We start from the raw sequence: 22224 nt of genomic DNA, 5'->3' as shown, positions 1-22224 counted from the left end.
AGCCTAGGTGTGAGGAAGTCCTAATGCTTCTGGGGACACCGCAGGTGCGGGCCCCTCGGGATTCTGCAGGGTTTTGGTGAAGATGCTCAGCTTCCCACACGGGGTTAAGGGGGCTGTGTTCCCTGTCACCCAGATGGGAGACATCTGGTGTCACAGCCCTGTGTGTACAATGGCTTTGTAAATCTTCCTCATGTGCAGAGGGGCTGGCACCTGCAGCGTGTCCCTGAGCCAAGTAGTCTGCACCCCACCCCTGTCCTATCAGAAGAGCTAACTGTTCTCATCACCACTTCAGCCACAGTCACTCTGGGGACGGGTACTCAGCAGGTGCATCCAGTTCTTGAAGCATTTGCACGGGTCAGCAGCTCAGGGCAAGCCCGCAAGTGTCCCAGGCTCCGAAGGTGGCCGCCTTGAGGAAACTGCAGGATGTGGGCTGAGGTTGATGAGAGCAAGGACTCTACAGCCGCGCTGTGTCGTGCTTTTAGCAGCGACTTTTAATTTGCTCTGGCAAACTAATTTGCTTGACAAATGGTGGCAGGAAGATCCCTGGGCAGAAATTACTCTGTGTGAGAGAAAACACAGGCCTCCCTGCCAGTGGGAGTCCGAGAGGCTTTTAGGAGGTTTTGCGGAGAGCAGGAAGGGAGGCAGGCGGATGAGGGTGGGCGTAACCTGAAGTCACACTAGCAGTATGCGTCTGGGGGCCCAGCCACAGGGCTTTGCCAAGGGGAAACTCTATGCATTCTTGGATTCATGCTGGCTCCAACCAGGGATCGCCACATTGTTCCCCCACCCAAAGGATAACTGTGCCTTGTCTCCTGCTGGATTTGTGAGACGCTCCCCTGGAGGCTGAGTGAGAGGCTTTTGGCCAGGAGGACAAGGCAGTTGCGAACCTGGCAGCTCTGGAAGCCCCACGGTCCGTGGGCTCTTGGGGGGTGGAGGGTGGTGGTGCTGTGGTGGGTGCTGAGAGAGAGCCAGGGGAAGTCACACTCCCGGGGCATGGGAACTCAGCCCATGCTTGGTGAAGGAAGCCAAAGGGATTCTAAGCAGTGCCAGACCCCCCCTTCCATCCTCCCCAACCCAGTGATTTCCATTTTCAGAACTGTAAAAGTCACCTTTTCTAGTGTGTTATTCTGGGGATTTTGAAAAGTGTGTGATCGTGTGATCATCATCAGGGAGGGGACATTCATCCATTGCAAAGATGTCATATAAATGGAATCCTGCGGTCACATAAACTCTGGGGCCTGGCTTCATTTACTGAGCGTAGTGCATCTGGTGTTCATCCGTGCTCTGGAGTGCATCAGTATCCTGTTCCTTTATCTTGCTCAGTAGTACTGCATGGCGTGGTGGAGACACAGTTTGCTAATCCTTTCATTAATTAAGATTTCATGCAATTCCTATAAAAATTTAAGCCCAATATTTTCTAGTACTAAGATGATTCTAAACTTTATGTGAAAGGAAAGGAAACAAGAATAATCAGAACAAATTTGAAAAGGAGCAAAGTTTTAGAACAACAGCTGGAGTTGAGCTGATCCAAAGCCAGGAGCCAGCCTCTTCCTCCAGGTCTTCCACATGAGTGCAGGGGCCCAAGGACTTGGGCCATACTCTACTATTTTCCCAGGCCACAACAGAGAGCTGGATTGGAAGTGGAGCAACCAGGAGTTTAACTGGTGCCCATATGAGATGTTGGCACTGCAGGCCAGGGCTTTAACCTGCTGCACCACAGCGCTGGCCCCAGAATTCAAACACTCTAAATTTAAGACCCCTTTATAATGCTACAGTAATTCAGACAGTGTGGCATTGATGAAGACTAGCCATATGGATCAATGGAACACAATAGTTCAGAAACAGATTCTCTTGGTTGTGGAAAACGGACTTAGGAGACACTTCATTGTAGAAAAGATAATTTTTCCCAACAAATAATGTTGGAACAATTGGACATTCATATGCAAAGAAATGGACTTTGACTTGAACCTCACATGCTACACGAAAATTAACTGAAAATGGACTATTAACCATGAACCTGAGGTATAAAACTTTTAAAAGAAATTACAGCAGGAGAGTGTTTATTATCTAGGATTACACAAAGAATTCCGAGATCTGACACTAAAAGCACAACTCATAGGGAAGAGATTGATAAATTGGACTGCATCAAAATTTAAAATTTCTATTTTTTGAAAGACATCATTGAGAAAAAAAAAATAAACCAAAGACTGGGAGAAAGTATTTGTAAAGCAAACATCTGATTAAAAAAAACCCCTTATATCCAGAAATCCAGAATATATAAAGAACTCTCAAGATTGGAGAGTGGCACAGCAGTTAAGCCCTCACCTGTGGTGCTGGCATCCCATATGGGTGTTGGTTTGTGTCCCAGCTGCTCTTCTTCTTCTTGAGCTCTCTGCTAATGGCAAATGAAACCAGTAGAAGACAGTCCAGGTGCTTGGGCCCCTGTATCCAAGTGAGAGACCTGGAAGATGCTCCTGGCTCCAGGTTTCAGATCAGCCCAGCTCCGGCTGTTATGGCCATTCAAGGAGTGAATCAGCGGGTGGAAAACCTTTCTCCCTGTCTCTCCCTGTCTTTCTCTGTATCTCTAAATCTTAAAAAAATGAGATAACAACAACAACAACCAAAAAAAACACAGAAAATGGGCAAATCCTTAAAACAGACACAAAGATGTACCAGTTGTAAGGAAACACACAAGAAATGCTCAAGACGCCAGAAGGATATCCACGCAAGCTGATTATGCATCTCAAAGACTTAGCAAAGCAATACTAAATCAAACCTTTCAGGTAGTAGAAGGAGAGAAATAATAAAGATTGGGGCTGAAATAAGTGAAATAGAGACTACCATCCCTAAAAAAAGACCAGTGAAATGAAGAGCTGGTTTTGTGAAAAGAGAAATGAAATCAACAAATTTCAGGTAGACTAGCCAAGAAAAAAATATTTAAATAATGAGAGATGAAAAAGAGATAACTAGTACCACAGAAATACAAAGGAATATTAGGGACTATTAATGGTCAACTATTATGACAACATATTAGAGAACCTAGGAGAAATGCCTAAGGTTCTGGACACATGGAACCTACTAAAATTGAACCATGAGCACAGAAAACACAAACAGAGCAATAATGATTGAGATTGAATCAGTAATAAAAGTCTTCAAACTTATCAGGAAGAGCTTGTGCCAGTCCTAAAACCTCAAAAAAATTTAAGGGAGGTAACTCTTCTAGACTCGTTCTATGAGACCAGCATCACCTTGATACGAAAACAAGGCAAGGACACAACAAAAAAGCTATAGGCCAATCCCTGGTGTATATAGATGAAAAAACTCAGCAAAAATGAGCAAACTGAATCCTGTAGCACTTCAGAAAGATCATTCACTACAATAAAGTAGGATTTATCCCGGGGATGCAGGGATGGTTGAACAAATGCAATCAATAAGTAGATCTCATCAAGTAAGTGAAGGATAAAACTTTATGATTATCTCCATAGGTGCAAAAGAAGCATTCAATAAAATTCAACATAGATTCATGATAAAAAGATTGAGTTAATCAAGTATAGCAGAATCATACCCCTCAACATGTTAAAGACTATATATGACAAACTCACAGCCAACAACCTATTAAATAGGAAAAAAGTTGAAAGCATTTCCCATAAGATCTGGAACTAAAAAATGATGTCTACTTTCACTGTTCTTGTTCAGTATAGTACTGGAAATCTTAGCAAGAGTGATTAGGCAAGAAAAGAAATAGAAGCACACAAATATGAAAAGAGGATGTCAAATCACTCCCCTTTACACATATGATAATTCTATGTATGGAAAAAACGTAAGACTCCACCAACAAACTATTTGAACTGATAACTGAATTCAGAAAAGTAGCAGGATGTAAAATGAATACCCAAAAATCAGTAGTATTTTTATAAACCCATAATAAACTCACTGAAAAAGAAATTATAAGGACAATCCCACTCACAATAGCTACATCCCCCAAAGGAGAAAGAAATAGCTTGTAATAATTTTTGCTAAGGATGTGAATGCCCTTTATGATGAAAATTAGAAAATACCAAGAAAAGAAATTGAAGAAGACACATAAAAAATGGAATGAACTTCCATGTTCATGAATTGGAATATCATCCATTTTACCTAAAGTTATTTACAAATTAAATACAATCTACATCAAAATATCAATGGCATTTTTATATAGCTAGGAAAAAAACATTCTAAAATTCATAGGATATGTGAAAGACCATGAATAGACAAAGCAATCCTGAAAAAAACAAACAAAGTTCAAGGAATCATAATATCTTTCAAGACATGTTACAGAGCTATTGTAACCCAAAAAACATGGTACTGGCAAAACAAAACAAAAAAACCAACCAGACACATAGACAATGGAAAAGAACAGAGATCCTAGAAATGAATCCTTTCATCACTAGTCAACTGATTCTCTACAAAGACACCAAAAATACACATTGGAGGAAAGACACTTTCTTCAACAAATGATGTGGAAGATTGAAACATGATTACCTTCCTCTTGTCCTCTACAAAAGTCAACTTAAAAATGAATTGGAGAGGGGCCGACCCTGTAGCATAGTAAGCTTAGCCTCTGCTTGAGGCACCAGCATACCAAATGGGCCCCAGTTCATGTCTTGGCTGCTCTTCATCTGATCCAGCTCTCTGCTATGGCCTGGGAAAGCAGTGGAAGATGGCCCAAGTGCTTGGGCCTCTGCACACATGCAAGACCCAGAAACAGCTTCTGGCTCCTGGCTTTGGATGGGCCCAGCTTTGGCCATTGAGGCCATTTGGTGAGTGAACCAGTGGATAGAAGGCCTTTCTGTCTTTTCCTCTCTCTTTCTGTAACTCTGCCTCTGAAATAAATAAATAAATAAAATTAAAAAAAATGAGTCAAAGAACTTAACATAAAATTTCAAATTAAGAAAATAATAGAAGAAAACTTACTGGAAATGCTGTAAGACATTGATAAATGCATGCCTATCTTGGATAAAATGCCAAAGCATGAATAACAAAAGCAAAACAAATGAGGTTATATTAAACTAAGAGATTTCTGCACAGCCAAAGAAACAATCAACAGAATGAAAAGAAATATGAAAGAAAATATTTTCAAATTATTGATCCAACAAATGCTTAATATCCAGAATAAATCCAGTTTTTATAATTTGAAATTAATTTATTAAAGACAGCACATAGTTTCATCATTAAAAAAAGGATGTTGACTCATAGAATGGCAGATGTCCTAAATAGCACTCTGGCCTCAGAATCAGCCCTTAAGGCATTTGGATATGGCTGAAGAGCCCATGAGAGTATTTTAGGCATGGAAAGCCAAGACACCCTGGGGAAAAAAAAAGAAGACCTAAATGGAAGATCTCTGCGAGTGAGATCCCAGTGGAAAGAACGGGGCCATCAAAGAAGGAGGTACCTTTCTCTGAAGGGAGGAGAGAACTTCCACTTTGACTGTGACCCTGTCTGAATAAGATCGAAGTTGGCGAACTCAAAAGGCTTCCATAGCCTTGGCAACTCATGACTAGAGCCTAGGGAGATTACTGATGCCATAAACAAGAGTGTCAAATTGTTAAGTCAACAACAGGAGTCACTGTGTACTTACTTCTCATGTGGGATCTGTCCTTAATGTGTTGTTCAATGTGAAGTAATGCTATAACTAGTACTGAAACAGTATTTTACACTTTGTGTTTCTGTGTGGGTGCAAACTGATGAAATCTTTACTTAATATATACTGAATTGATCTTCTGTATATAAAGAGAATTGAAAATGAATCTTGATGTGAATGGAAGGGGAGAGGGAGTGGGAGATGGGAGGGGTGTGAGTGGGAGGGAAATTATGGGGCGGGGGAAGCCATTGTAATCCATTAACTGTACTTTAAAAATTTATATTTACTAAAGAAAAAAAAAAGTATGTTGGCCGGTGCTGTGGCATAGTGAGTAAAGCTACCACCTGTAGTTGGTTCGAGTCCCAGCTGCTCCACTTCCAATCCAGCTCTCTGCTATGGCCTGGGAAAGCAGTAGGAGATGGCCCATGTCCCTGGGCCCCTGCACCCATGAGGAAGACCCAGAAAAAGCTCCTGACTCCTGGCTTCAGATCAGCACAAGCTCCAGCTGTGGCAGTTATATGGGGAATGAACCAGCGGATGGAAGACCTCTCTCTCTCTCTCTCTCTCTCTGCATCTTCTTCTCTGTAACTCTGCCTTTCAAAGAAACAAAATAAATCTTAAAAAATGCCTCCTGAGCATCTCTCTTTTTTAAAAATTATTTATTTATCTGAAAGGCAGAGTTATAGAGATGGAGAGGCAGAGGCAGAGGAGAGAGAAGTCTTCCATCTGCTGATTCACTTCCCAAATGGCGGCAATGGCTGGAGCTGGTCCAGTCCGAAGCCAGGAGCCAGGAGCTTCTTCTGGGTCCCCCACTTGGGTGCAGGGGCCCAAGGACTTGGGGCATCTCCACTGTTTTCCCAGGCACATTAACAGAGAGCTGGATCAGAAGTGTAGCAGCCAGATCTTGAAACAATGCCCATATAGGATGCAGGTGCTGTAGGTAGAGTTTTAACCCACTATGCCACAGCCCTGGCCCCACTGAGCATCTTTTTTTTTTTTTTTTTTTTTTTTTTTTTTAAGATCTATTCATTTATTTAAAAGGCAGAGTTACAGAGAGGCAGAGAGAAAGAGAGAGACAGGTCTTCCATCTGCTGGTTCACTCTCCAGATGGCCACCAAGGCCAGAGCTGTGCTGATCCGAAGCCAGGAGTCAGGAGCCTTTTCTGGATCTTCCATGTGTGTTCAGGGGCCCAAGGACTTGGGCCATGCTCTACTGCTTTCTCAGGCCATAGCAGAGAGCTGGATTGGAAATGGAACAGTCAGGACTTGAACTGGCACCCAAATGGGATGCTAGCACTGCAGGTGGCGGCGTAACCCGCTATGCCACATCGTCAGCCCTGAGCATCTCTTTTATTTCCCGTATTTAGAAAAATATTTGGAGAATTGTGGCATACATGTAGACCAAACGTGGCTACGCCTGTGAGGTTTGTGGCTGCTTTGCTGCTACAACAGCAGAGCTGACTGAGGATCCCCAAATAGCTACTGTGTAGTCTTTTGCAGAGAAAGCTTGCTACCCTCTGGGCCGACATCATTTACATTCAATGAAAATCTTGGTGTGTTTGGATGTAGTTCCATCATTTTATAATTTGCTTTTTGCTACCTTCCCCCTTTTTTTTATTCTTCTTTCTCCCCTTTTCTGACTTCTTTTGAGCTATCTGGAATTTTTGATACTGTTGTGTCTGAATTTCCCAATCAATGCACAAGGCACAGTTGTGGGTGTAAAAGCAGAGGTTTATTTGTTACCAGCCGACTGGGACCCCCTACCCGCACACAGCCCTTTAGCAGTGCACAGGCAAAAGGCCCCCTTATTTGCATAAGAGAGGTCTTTATAGCCTCACATTTACAAGGATGTATGTCATCTCCTATGTAGGTTACCTTCTTATTCTCTATATGGCAAGGTATTAGGACCTAGCACGTTTATTGGTTTATTGGCTGTAAGTTATGTGGTGGGAAGGCCACACAAAGGAGACAGCACAGGGAGGAACTGGCAGGAAGCATTGGGCCATAAATTCCAGGGGAGCTGGTGGGGAGCAAAAGGTCATAAATTCCAGGAGAACTTACTCTCTTTGTTCTCAAGGACCCTGCCTGCCTCCTTCCTGGTCCAGGATGAGGCCTGTCATGGTGTTGCAGCAGGCAAGCAAGCAAGCCAGAGTACAGAAATGAAACCAGCGTTTAGCAAGCTAGGGACTCCAACTCCCATAATACATACATCTAAAAAAATAAGGCAGTAACTAAAATTTTATTGTTTTCTCCAGGGATTACAACATGCATACTTCTCATTTTTTTTTAGAACTGATGTATTATCACTTCAACTAGAATTACTAATCTTACTCCCATATTCCTCCTTTTTTTTTTTTTAAAGATTCTTTTATTTATTTGAAAGGCAGAGTTACAGAGAGAGAGAGAGGTCCTCCATCCACAGGTTCACTCTCCAGGTAGCCTCAATGGCTGGAGTTGTGCCGATCCGAAGCCAGGAACCAGGAGCTTCTTCCAAGGCTCCCATGTGGGTGCAGGGGCCCAAGGACTTGTGCCATCCTCTACTACTTTCCCAGGCCACAGCGGAGAGCTGAATCAGAGGAGAAGCAGCTGGGACTAGAACTGGCGCCCATATGGGGTTCTGGCACTGCAGGTGGTAGCTTTACCTGCTATGTGGCAGTGCTGGCCCCATAAAGCTCCTTTCACACCTTCTTTTGTGTTGTAGTTGTGTTATGCATTACACATCCTCCCAGTGAAAACCCATCAGATAATATAGTTTTTTTCTTTCAACCCACAAACACATTTCAGAGGACTCAAGAAGGAAGTGCATCTACTGTGCTTACCCAGTTACTCGTTCGTCTCGCCTTTCCTTTCCTGTATTCTAAGTTTACTCCTGGAATAATCTCCTTCTGTCTAGAGAACTTCCTGCAGCAATTCTTTTGGAGAAGGTGGCAGTGAGTTCTGTTTGTCTCTCTTCATCTGAAGGCGTCCTCATTTCACCTTCATTCCTGAAGGATATTTTTACTGTATGTAGAATTCTGGCTCGACAGTTTCTTTTATTCTGTCACTTAAAAATGGCTTTCCACTCCTGTGGCCTTTGTGGGTTCTGATGAGAAATTCAGTCACTTGAATTGTTCTCCATAACCTGACACATCTTTTTCCTCTGGCTGCTTTCATCTTTTTTTTTTTTTTGCCTTTAGTTTTCAGAAGTTTGAGGATAATGTGGATGTGGATTTCCTTTGAATTGCACAGCTGCCAAATTTATAGTTTTCAGCCACCATTTTTTCCCAATACACTTATTCAACCATATATTTTAGAACCACACTTTTTGTTTGGCTGTGACTTTGATAACATGAATGTCTGATCTTTTCGTATTTATTATGCCATAGAAAAATGCCAAAAAACCAGTTTCATAGACCGTGCTCATTTTTCCCCTTGTTCTTTTTTTTTTTTTTTCTCCAGGTTGTTCAGATTAGACAATTTCTACTTACCTTCCTTTAAGTTCATTGATTGTTTTTAAAAATATTTATTTCCTGGCCAGTGCCGTGGCTCACTTGGCTAATCCTCCACCTGCAGCACCGGCACCACGGGCTCTAGTCCCAGTTGCTCCTCTTCCAGTCCAGCTCTCTGCTGTGGCACAGGAGGGCAGCGGAGGATGGCCCAAGTGCTTGGGCCCTGCACCCGCATGGGAGACCAAGAGAAGCACCTGGATCCTGGCTTCGGATCAGCTCAGTGCCAGCGGTGGCGGCCATTAGGAGAGTGAACCATTGGAAGGAAGATCTTTCTGTCTCTCTCTCACTGTCTATAACTCTCTCTCTCTGTCTCTCTCACTAACTCTGCCTGTCAAAAATAAAAAAAAAAAATATTTATTTCCTTATTTGAAAGATAAGTCAGCAGAGAAAGGGAGAGAGAGAGATGGAGGGGGAGAGAGAGATCTATCTTCCATGCACTGGTTCTTTTCCCACATGGCTATAACTAGGAGGCAGGAACTCCACCCAGGTATCTCACTTAAGTGATGGGAGCACAATGTTGAAATTCTTATTCTAGTAAGCTAATAACCTGGTTGAGTTTATGATGTCAGTGTTGACCAGGGCTCTGGTGCGTGGTTTCATTTTAAGGTCATTTTCAAAGCTGTGTGCTGCTTTGCCCTCCTGGGATATGAATGCTGGTCCATCTCTCAGTGTAGTTCTCATGACATGGTGTGCTTACTCCACTTTCCCCAAAACTGGAATGGAAACCAGTGGGTTTTAGTGTCGTTATCACAAAATTTCAGATGTATGGAACAAAGAAGGATGAGGTAAGTCTTCTTGCTGTGACATGGAGAAATGCCGTGACCTGTTGGTTGACGAATCAAAGCAAGTCACAGGGCTCCTAATGTAGTGTATTCCCACTTAGGCTTAATCATGTTTATAGAAATCTTGGATGCTTAGTTTATGTTTGCTGCTATAAATAATAGGATACCCAATCAAAGGTGCCTTGGACTTAAGAGAAGTTTATTATGTGGTGTAACAGTCCTCCTGGGCTTGGTTTGTTCCCAGGTTGGTTACTTTGCCAGCTCAAGAATATCAGCTCTGTGTTTCCTGCTCAGACGCTCCTTGATCTTTCTTTGAAAGCTGTAAGGAAGCTGCAGCCTCCTCAAACCTGTTTTCACCTAAGTCCAAAGTCGGGAAGAATCATTTCTTCTTATGCTTCACTTTCACCAAGAGGGGAAATGTTTTCTTAAGGCCTCTAGCAGCTTTCTCACATTGATTAACCAGGGTTGAAATACACACCCAAGCCTAACCAGTCTCTAGAAGCGATAATGGAATTACTAGGTGAACCCTACGAGGTTGTGGGAAGAACTCTGAAATCAGTTGGGTTCCAATGCCCAAAGAAAAAGGTTAACAAAGACACAGATAAATAGAAAGATGGCTGATGTTCAAGGGTTGGAAGACAATATTGTCGACATGTTCACACTGCCCAAAGCAGCCTATAGATTTAACATAATCCCTTCAAAACCCCAGTGAGAATTCTTATAGACAGAAAAAACAATCTTAAAAATTCATATGGAACTGCAAAGGGCACTGAATAGCCAAAAAAGTCTTAAGAAAAAGGCCAACCAACTCATACTTCCTGATAAGCATACTGTGAAGTTACAGTAATCAAAACAATATAGTGCTTGCATTAAGACAGAAATACAAACCAATGGAGAAGGATACACAGCCCAGAAATAAAATCTACACATATTCAGTCAATTGATCATTCAGTAGAGTTCCAAGAATACAAAGTGATGGAAGAATATCTTCAACAACGTTGGGAAAACTGGATATCCATATGTCAAAGAATGGAACTGGAGCAGTGTGAATTACACTATCACAAAGTGAAGTGTAATACGTTATAATATACTTTTAACTAAAATGGGGTAAAAAACTTTCATTTAGAACCTGAAAGTATGGAAATTCCAGAAGAAAATGTATAGGAAAAGCTTCTTGACCTTGGTCTTGATAATGGTGTTTCAGAAATGACACCAAATGCACAGGCAGCAAAAGCAAAAATATACAAGTGGGATCGCATCAGTGAAGAGCACTTTCCACAGTAAAGGAAAGAATCTGAGTGAAAAGGCGACCTCTGGAATGGGAGAAAATACTTGCACAGCTCATACATCTGGGCTACTATCGGAAATAGACAAGGAACTGAAACTACTCAATAACAACAAAAAGCAAAATAGGCAAAAGACGTGAATAAATATTTCTTCAGAGGAGCTATATAAATGCTCAGTAAGTATATGAAAAGATGTTTGACATCATTAATCATCCAGGAGATGCAAATAAATCTAAACCACAGTGATTGGAGCCAATGCTGTGGCACCGTGGGTTAAAGCCCTGGCCTGCAGCACCAGCTTCCCATATGGATGCCGCTTCGAGTCCCGGCTGCTCCACTTCCCATCCAGCTCCCTGCTAATGCACCTGGGAAAGCAGCGGAGGATGGCCCAAGTGCTTGGGCCCCTGCACTCACGTGGGAGACCTGGAAAAAGCTCCTGTCTCCTGATTTCGGATCAGCTCAGCTCCAGCCGTTACTGCCATCTGGGGAGTGAACCAGTGGATGGAAGACCTCTCTCTCTCTCTGTCTCTACCTCTTTCTGTAACTCTGTCTTTCAAATAAATAAGATAATATTTAAAACAAATCCCACAGTAATGTATCATCTCCTATTTAGGATGGTCATTATCAAAACAACAAATAAGGCTGGGCATTTAGCCTAGAAGTTAAGACTGGTGAAGACGCCTGCATTCCACATCAGAGTACCTGGGTTTAGTACTTTGCTCCTACTCCTACTCCAGCTTCCTGCTAGTGTGGACCCTGGGAGGCAGCCATGATGGCTCAAGTGGTTGAGTCCTGGCCATCCACTTGGCAAACCATATCAAGTTCCCTGCTCTTGGCTTTTCCTGACCTTGCCCTTGGCATTGTGAGCCTTTGGGGAGTGAAGCAGCAGGTGGGAGTGCTCTACCTATCTGTCTTCCTGTCTAATGCTGTCTCTCACTGCCTCTCAAATAAAACAACAAACAGAAAATAGCAAATATTTATAAAAAAGTGGAGAAACTGGAATCCCTGTGTACTATTAGTGGGAATGAAAATGGAACAGCTTCTGTTGGAAACTGTGGCAGTCCCTAAAAAAGTTGAAAGCAGAACTATACAATCCAGCCATGCCCCTTCTGGGGGTATATGCAAAAGCATTGAAAATGGCTGCAATAGCCTGGGCTGGGCCAGGTCAAAGCCAGGATCCAGGAGCTTCATCTGAGTCTCCCATGTATATGGCAGGGGTCCAAGCACATGGGCCATTCTCCACTGCTTTCTCTTGCACATTAGCAAGGAGCTGGATTGGAAGTGGAGTAGCCAGGACTTGAACTGGCACCCATGTGGGATGCCGACCTTGCAAATAGTGGCTTAACCTGCTGTGCCACACACCAGCCCATGAACGTGGATGCTTGAAGACATATGTGGACTCCTATGTTCATTGTAGCGTGATTCACAAAAGCCATGAGGCAGAAATAACCCTAGTATCCAGTGATGAAGGAAGGGATAAAAACAAGAGGTTATGCACAAATGATGGGGCATTACTGAGTCTGAAAACAGAAGGAAATCCTGTGATGTGCTACAGTATGGATGAACCTGAGGATATTATGCTAAGTGGAATGAGCCAGTCACACAAAAGACAGACACTACATGATTCCACTTACATGCAGTATCCGGAGAGGTCACTTCATGGCCACAGCAAGTCAAAGGGTGGCTGCCCCTGGTTGCTGGGGTCTGTGAGCGGAAATTGTTATTCAGCGAGTATTAAGCTTCAATCATTCAGGGTGAGTAAGTTCTAGAGGTCTGATTTAGTTAGTTCTTTACTTCGATCTGTAGTGTACACTTGAAAATCTGTTAAGAGGGTCGCTATTATGGTATCTCTTCCTTGCTTCAGTGAAAACAAGGCTAGAAGGGAAGGCCAAGGTGCTAGGTGGGCATCCATCAGTCTGCCGTGGACACCTACACCAATGCTGACCTACTAACAGTGTTTACTTCTTCATTGTAGGATTGGGAGGAGAATTTTGCTTTCTTGGTTTTGGTGTTTTCCACCTGTAATATATGGTTACAGGAGAATAAGTGTTTCTCACTTGAGAAGAAAAAAAGAAGGAAGGAAGGAAGGAAGGAAGGAAGGAAGGAAGGAAGGAAGGAAGGAAGGAAGGAAAGGAAGGAAGAAAGAAAGGAAGAAAGAAAGAAAGAAAGAAAAAAGAAAGAAAGAAAGAAAGGAAGAAAGAAGGAAAGAAAGAAAGAAAGAAAGAAAAGAAAGAAAGAAAGAAAGAAAGAAAGAAAGAAAGAAAGAAAGAAAGAAAGAAAGAAAGAAAGAAAAAAGATCCCTAGCTTTTGTTTGCTTCTCCATGGAGCCTGCATGGGCTATCAGCCTCTGTCCCATATTTCCTCCTCTGAAGACTAGGGCACTCAAGGGCAGGGCCACACAATTCCAGATTTCAGCCCAACCTTGTCTTTCTTGCTGCTGTGTCCTCCCATCTATTATCTTCTATCCCCAACTGGGTGGTGTGCTCTTTGGTGTCAGATCCATTTCTCCTCATGGATCTCCAGAGGATCTCGGGCTGAGAACTTGGGCAGAGCACAATAAATACTCATTAAATCATTTATAGACTGGCCTGTTTCTAGGCATGCCCTAGGGAAGGGGGCTAATGTGTGGTCATTGCTATCAATCCATTTCTGAAAAAAAATACTGGCAGTTTTCTGCTTGGACCCCTGATGATAAGACACAGCTCAGAGAACTAAAATTTTACCTCGAAGGCCTAAACGATAGGAAGTTAGCAATTACTTACAGAACAGGTTCTGTGTACGCCATCCTATATGTCCATTGAGTCAGCCTGTCTCTTTAGAGGCTTTTGTATGCTAATGAGTCATACACTTAGGTTGTCAAATAATTTCAACTTAGAGTAAAAAGGTTCTCCCTAAGGGTCCTCAGGGTGCATATTCAAGTCCTTAACTCCATAGTTACCCAAATTTCCAGTAACACCATAAAGACAAAAAATATCTCAAGCAGATGCTATGTGGGAGGTGGGTGCTTGCCCTGTGTGAAGCCACATGCCTTCATCACGGGTTCTGTGACTTCCTTTGTACTTGTTTCTGGTATCTCTGGCTAAGTTTCTGTTTATGCTGAATGATTTTATGCTAGACTTTTTCTTTTTTAATGGCTCCAGTATTTCTGCCCTGGTATTGAACCAAATGTGAGAAACAGACCTGTCCGAAGTGTTCTCTTCCATGCAAGGAAACTCTCCAATAACACTGGGTCATCTCAACAAGGCTCTTGCTGGTTACGTGTGAGGCAACTTGACCATTGGTGAGAATTATGACTGCTCTATTCCCAAGACAGTGCACATGTTTGAATAAGCAGTTCATGATGCTATTGAAAAGAAACCTCCTTTGCAACCTTTGAGCTCTAGAGGAACCTGATTATGCAAGGCTGAAAGGTGACAAGTAAAAGAAAGAATTCTTTATCCTGCCTTTGTTAGGCTACTTGCATCTCAGAGCCACCAAGGGGAAGTTTCTCCTTGTAGAAGCTGACAGATACAGAAATAACAATAAAATTAAACTACTTTTGCAACCCTTAATGAAGTAATGGATGTAGGCAGTGATCATCAGTAGTGTTGAGAACATGAAATGAGAAACAGCTGGACATGGTCTCCCAGTGAGTTTTCAACAGCAGTTATGAAATAGTCTTGCCAAAAAGAAAATCAGACCATCCAAAGGGTTGATTGGATTCCAGTTAGATTTCCTTGGGCCAAAACTACTTCCTCTGTGGGGCTAAGCTCTTCTATCATGAAGGATTTGCTGCAAAGCTGTTTAGTGAGGGGAAAAAATGAGTGGGTTAGAGATGAAACAGGATAGGCTTTGAATTGCTAATTTCTGGAGCCAGTGAAGGCTACTGAAGCTCTGCTGTGCTGTTTTCCTTTGTGTATGTTTGCAAACTTCCATAATTTATGTATTTGAGATTTGTCCTAATGTGGCATACACAAAGTAACTACACATGAGCATCTCTGTGAGGTAGATGTTTACTGAGTTGTTTATGTTTAAGAGATATTGATGAGTGAGGTTACACAAACCTTTATATAATGGTTAATTTATCTTTTTATTTATTATTAAAAATTTATTTATTGATTGAAAGTCAGAGTTACACAGAGAGAGGAGAGGCAGAGAGAGGTCTTCCATCTGCTGGTTCACTCCCCAATTGGCTGCAATGGCTGGAACTGCGCCGACCTGAAGCCAGGAGCCAGGAGCTTCTTCCGGGACTCCCAAGCAGGCACAGGGGCCAAGGACTTGGGCTGTCTTCTACTGCTTTCCCAGGCCATACCAGAGAGCTGGATCAGAAGTGGAGCAGCTGGAACTCGAACCAGTGTCCATACGGGATGCTGGCACTGCTGGCAGTGGCTTTACCTGCTGTGCCATAGCACCGGCTCCTATATAATGGTTAATCTAATACTGAATATTAGACTCATTCTCCTTTTCTCTTTTTACAACTTATTTTTCAATTTTGGAGTAACATATAGCATTTTTCAGTTTCAGAGTAACATGTAATGCTAACAAGTAACACATTTTTCAGCAGTGCAAGATGGCTTTTCAACATCTATACATAGGTTAAGCCGAACATGCCAGACAATCTGCCTTTTCATTTCCTTGTTTTTTCTTTTGTGCTTAGAGCCTTCCAGTTCATCGATTTCTGTTCATTACACAGGACAAAATACATCATTGTGAGCCATTGTCATCTCGTTGTGCTGCAAAACTTTATGTTGTGTTCTGTCTACCCTATTGTATCTTGGTACCCATTATCTTCCCTTTTCTCCACCTTTCTCAGCCTCTAATAATCACTATTTAAAAGTCTGATTGGCTTTGAATTGATAATTGCTGAAGCTGGTGATATCCGTGTGAGGCTTTTTATATAATCATTTTTTAAAAAAAGATTTATTTATTTGAAAGGCGGAGTTACACAGAGGCAGAGAGAGAGAGAGAGAGAGAGAGAGAGAGAGTCCTCTATCCGCTGGTTCACCCCCCAAGTGGCCACAATGGCCAGGGCTGCACTGATCCAAAGCCAGGAGCCAGGAGCTTCTTTCAGGTCTCCCATGTGGTGCTTTTACTGCTTTCCCAGGCCATAGCAGACAGTTGGATCAGAAGTGGAGCAGCTGGGACCCGAACTGGTGCCTATATGGGATGCTGGCACTCAGGTGGTGGCTTTACCCGCTATGCCACAGTGCCAGTCCCTTTATAAATAATCTTTAACTTCCGTATGTAGAGGGAACATGCAATATTTGTCGTTCTGTGTGTGGATTATTTCATGTAACACGGGGATTTCCATTTCCATTCATTTTGCTGCAAATGTCAGAATAGTACTCTTTCTTCTGGCAGAGTAGTATTCCATTGTTATGCATACATACCACATTTGCTTTATCCAGTCATCCACTGATAGACATCTAGGTTGATGCCGTGTATTGGCCATTGTGAACACTACTGCAACAAACATGGGACTGCAGGTATGTCTTTCATATGCCAATATCACTTACCCTGGATATATACATCCAGAAGTGGGATAGCTGGGTTATAATCTATGTTTAGCTTTTTTTTTTTTTTTTGTGGAAACTGTATCTTTCTCCAAAATGGCTGTACTATTTTGCATTTCCAGTGTAAAAGGATTCCTCTTTCTTCACATCCATGCCAGCATTTGCTGTTTTTTGTCTTTTTGATCATAGTCATTCTAGTTGGAGTGAGATGACCCTCATGGTGGTTTTGGTCTGCATTTCCCTGATGGTGAGTGATGATGAGCATCTGTATTTCTTCGTATGAGAAACGTCTGTCCTGATCCTTTTTCCATTTCTAAACTGGCTTGGTGACTCTTCTGAGTTCTTTGTGTGTTCTGAACATTTATCCTTTGCCAGATGAATAGCCTACACATACTTCCTCCCCTGTGGTTGGTTGTCTTCTCTGTTGATTACAAGGAAGGAGAAGCTTCTTGTCTTGATGCAATCTCGTTGTCTATTTTTGCTCTTGCTACCCATGCCTATTGCAATGTCATTAAGTGTTTCCTCTATGTTTTCTTCTAATAGCTTCATAGTTTCAAGTCTTACATTGTATCTTTGATCTATTTTGAGGCAATTTTTGTATAGGGTGAAGTATAGAAGGAAGAGGGTCTTGTCTCCTCACTCAATCTTAGCTAAAAGGCCGAGAAGCGATGGTCTTGTCTCAATCTTCTGCATATGACTATCTGATTTTCCCACCACCATTTATTCAAGAGACTATCTTTTTTTCATGGTATGTTTTAAGCTCCTTTGTTAAAGATAATTGGGCTGTTGATGTGTGGATTCATTTCTGGGGACTCTATTCTATTTCACTGGTCTTCGTGTTTTTATGCCAGTGCCATGTGGTTTTGATTAAAATAGGTCTATAGTATGACTTGAAATCTGGTATTGTGATGCCTCCAGCTTCGTTCTTATTGTTCAAAACTGCTTTGGCTATTTGGGATCCTTTTTGTTTCTGTATGAATTTTAGGATTTTTTTGTTTTAGTTCTGTATAGGATGTAATTAGTATTTTGATGAAGATTGTAATAAATCAAAAATCCACTTTGGGTACTATAGACATTTTAACAATTTAAATCTTCTAATCCATGGGATGTCTTTCCATTGTCTTTGTGTGTATCCTGTTCAATTTCTTTCATAAGTATTTTGTAATTTTCATTGTAAAAGTTAAATTTATTCTAAGACTTTTTTATTGTGAATAAGTTTGCTAATGTTGAATATTGATTTTTGTATCCTGCAACTTGGTGAAGTCTTTTTTTTTAAAAAAAACCATTTGTTTATTTACTTGAAAGTCAGAGTTACACAGTAAGAGAAGGAGAGGCAGAGAGAGCAAGGTCTTCTATTCAGTGGTTCACTCCCCAATTGGTTGCAACAGCCGGACCTACGCCTATTAGAAGCCAGAAGCCAGGAACTTCCTCCGGGTCTCCCACATGGGTGCAGGGGCCCAAGGACTTGGGCCATACTCTACTGCTTTCCCAGGCCATCACAGAGAGATGGATTGGAAGTGGAGCAGCCGGAACTGGAACCAGTGCCCAAAGGGTATGCTGGCACTGCAGGCAGCGGTTTTACCTGCTATACCACAGTCCTGGGTCCTGTATCCTGCAACTTAGTGAAGTCTTTTAGTTTTAATGGTCTCTTGATGCAGTGTTTTGGTTCTCTATATATGGAATCATGTCATATGCAAACAGGGATAGTTTGACTTCTTTCTTTCCTATCTGTATGCCTTTTATTTGTTTCTATTGACTAATAGCTCTGGCTAACATTTTCCGTATTGTGTGGAATAAGAGTGGTGAAGATGGACATTTTTGTCTGGTTCCAGATCTTAGAGGAAGTACTTGCAGCTTTCCCCCACTTGGTATAATACTGGCTGTGAGTTCATCATCTATAGCCGTTAGTATGCTGAAGTGTGTTCCTTCTATGCCTAATTTGATCAAGGTGTTTTTTTTTTTTAAGATTTATTTATTTATTCAAAAGGCAGAGTTACACACAGAGAGAAGGAGAGGCAGAGAGAGAGAGAGAGAGACAGAGAGAGAGGTCTTCCATCTGCTGGTTCACTTCCCAACTGGCTGCAACAGCTGGAGCTGCGCTGATCTGAAGCCAGGAGCCAGGAGCCTCTTCCGGGTCTCCCACATGCAGGGGCCCAAGGACTTGGACCATCTTTTACTACTTTCCCATAGCAGAGAGCTGGATCAGAAGTAGAACAGCCGGGGATATGAACCGGCGCCCATATGGGATGCTGGCACTACAGGTGGTGGCTTTACCCATTATGCCACTGCACTAGCCCCTTGTTCAAGGTTTTTATTGTGAATTGGTGTTGAATTTTATTGAATGATTTTTTTCAGAATCTATTGAGGTGGTCATATGATTTTTAAATGTTCTTTTTAAGGTACGATGTTTAACTATTTGTGTATAATTTCTTTTCTGATTTATTTATTTGAAAGGCAGAATTAGAGAGAGACGGGGCAGAGGCAGAGACAGAAAGAGACATCTTCCATCTGCTGGTTCACTCTCCAAATGACTACAGTGGCTGGAGCTGAGCTGACCTGAAGCCAGGAGCCAGAAGCTTCCTCTGGGTCTCCCACGTAGGTGCAAGGGCCCAGGCACTTGGGCCATCTTCTACTGCTTTCCCAGGACATAGAAGAGAGATGAATAGAAAGTAGAGTAGTGGAGTCTCAAACTGGTGCTCATATGAGATGCTGACCGTGCACATGGTGACTTTACCTGCTACACCACAGTGGCAGCCTCCTATTTGTGTATAATTTCAAACTTACAGAAAATGTGCAATAAGAAATCAGAATAGAACCTTTCTTCCTTCATTATAATTCACTTATTTGATATTGTTGTATTTAATCCTTTGAAAAATGCCTGTTTAAGTCTTTTGTCCATTTCTTAACAGGATTGTTTGCTTTGCTGTTGTTGAGTTTCTTGGACTCCTTATATATTGTGGAAATTAACCCTTTATCAAATGTGTAGTTTGCAAATATTTTCTCTCATTCTATCAGTTGCCTCTTCACTTTTTGGTGTTTCTTTTACCATACAAAAGCTCCATAGCGCCGGCGCCGCGGCTCACTAGGCTAATCCTCCGCCTAGTGGCGCCGGCACACCGGGTTCTAGTCCTGGTCGGGGCGCCGGATTCTGTCCCGGTTGCCCCTCTTCCAGGTCAGCCCTCTGCTGTGGCCAGGGAGTGCAGTGGAGGATGGCCCAGGTGCTTGGGCCCTGTACCCCATGGGAGACCAGGAAAAGCACCTGGCTCCTGGCTCCTGCCATCGGATCAGCGTGTTGCGCCGGCTGCAGCGCGCCGGCCGTGGCAGCCATTGGAGGGTGAACCAACGGCAAAGGAAGACCTTTCTCTCTGTCTCTCTCTCTCACTGTCCACTCTGCCTGTCAAAAAAAAAAACAAAAAAAAAACAAAAAAAAAAAACAAAAAACCAACTCCATAGCTTGATATAAATCCGTTTGTTCATTTCTACTGTTATTGCTTGTGTTTCTGGGGTCTTATCTTGAAATCTAGTATTATGATGTCTTCAGCTTTGTTCTTACTGTTTGAGATTGCTTTGGTTATTCAGGGTGTTTTGCATTTTCATAAGAATTGTAGGATTATTTTTTCTAGTTCTGTAAAAACTATCCTTGGAATTTTGATTGTGATAACACTGAATCTGTATATTGCTTTGGGTACTTTGGACATTTTGATGATATTGATTGTTCCAATCCAGAACAACATGGAAGATTTTTCCATCTTTTAGTGTCTTCTTCTATTTCTTTTATTAATTTTTCATAATTTTCATCATAGAGATCTTTCATACCCTTGGTTACATTTATCTAAAGTTGTTTAAATTTTTTGTAGCTATTGTGAGTGGGAGTAATCTTGCAAGTTCTTTCTTAGCCAGAGCATTGTTGGTATGTATGGATTCTGTTGATTTTTGTGTGTTGATTTTATGTCCTGCATCTTTGCCCAGTTCTCCTATGAGTTCCAACATTCTCTTAGTGGAGTCTTTTGGTTCCCCTCTATAAAGGATCATGTTATCTGCATACAGCAATAATTTGACTTCTTCATTTCTAATTTGCATGCTTTTTATTTCTTTAATTTTCAAACACAGAGGGAAGCTGGACATTCAAAACCATCTGTTTTACAACACGTCAAGAGTGGCTACCTTGGACTGGCCAGATGGGTCTAGAGTTCCCAGGCTACTGAACTACTAACTCCATTAATTCAGCTCCCTGCTAATGTGTTTGGGAAGCAGCAGAATATGGCCCAAGTACTTGGGCCCCTGCCATTCTCATGGAATATCCAGATGTTAGTTCCAGGGTCCTGGCTTCAGCCTGGCCTAGCCCTGGCTGTTGCAGCCATTTAGAGAATGAACAGGTGGATAGAAGATCTCTTTCTCTCTGTCTTTTCTTCTTTTTCATTTTGCCTTTCAACTAAACAAATAAATTAAAAAAATAAAAAAAGTCCAGCACTATGTTGCCTAGAAGAAACTTCACTAAAAGTTAAAGGTTGGAAGAAGATATTCCATGAAAATACAAACAAAAACAAGCATAGGTAGCTATATGAATATCTGACAGTATTTGATGTAAAAGAAGAGAAATCAACTCTAGTAGGAAAAGAGTAGGAGACATTAACACCTTATCTTCGACAATGGAAAAAAGACAAAGGACAAAAAAAATCAACAAAGGAATATCAGAATTCAACCATACTAAAAGGTCAAATGGGCCTAGCAGTGCTTCCAACAGCTGCAGAGGATGCATTCTTTTCATGAGCACACACAGCATTCTCAAGGATAAACTATGTATTTGGCAACAAAATGATTCTAGACAGCTGACAAAAAAATTGAAAACACATCATGTATCTTTTCAGGCTACAAAGAAACAAAAAACATCGCAACAAAAGAAACTAGAAATTTACAAATACATGGAGGTTGAGCAATATACTCTTGAATGAAAAGTGGGTTATTGAAGAAACCAAAAGAGAAATTTAAAAATCCCTTGAAATGGGTGAAAATAGAAACACAATTTACCAAAACTTATGGGATATAGCAAAATCAGTACAAAGAGGGAAGTTTATAGACATGAGACTCCAATATCATAATAAAAAATCAGAAAGATGTCAAACCACCTAATGATTAATCTCTAGGACCCAGAAAAATAAGAACAAACCAAATCCAAAGTGAGTAGAGAGAAAGAAATGATAAAAATTAGAGCAAAACCAATGAAATAGAAATCAAGCAAATAATACAAAAGATTAGTGAAACAGTTTTTTGAAAAGACAAATAAAATTGATAAACCTTTAGGTAGGCTAAGAAGAAAAGAGCTAAGACTCAAATACTAAAATAGGATTAAAAAGATTTACAACTAATATCACAGATACAAAGGATCAATAGAGATAACTATGAACAATCATATGACAACAAACTGGAAAACCGAGAAGAAATGGATAAATTTCTGGACACATAAAACATCAGAATTGAATCATGAAGACACAGAAAGTTTGAACAAACCAATAATGCATAATGAGATTGAATTGTTAATAAAAAGACTGTCAAGAAA

At 41.5% G+C, this 22224-nt stretch overlaps 1 long non-coding RNA gene across 1 annotated transcript in view; it reads left to right on the top strand.

The window, feature by feature from the left end:
• Positions 1 to 21942, top strand: part of LOC127491638 (uncharacterized) — a 28488-nt gene extending 6546 nt beyond the window's left edge. The window contains exon 3 of the long non-coding RNA XR_011387634.1: positions 20778 to 21942. This is a non-coding gene — a long non-coding RNA (uncharacterized lncRNA). The remainder of the gene's footprint in view (positions 1 to 20777) is intronic.
• The last annotated feature ends 282 nt before the right edge of the window (positions 21943 to 22224 follow it).

This window comes from Oryctolagus cuniculus, chromosome 3 (assembly GCF_964237555.1).
Source record: "Oryctolagus cuniculus chromosome 3, mOryCun1.1, whole genome shotgun sequence".
Lineage (NCBI taxonomy): Eukaryota > Metazoa > Chordata > Mammalia > Lagomorpha > Leporidae > Oryctolagus > Oryctolagus cuniculus.
The sequence above is the reverse complement of the archived record's forward strand: the minus strand, read 5'-3'. Positions and strand labels throughout refer to the sequence as shown.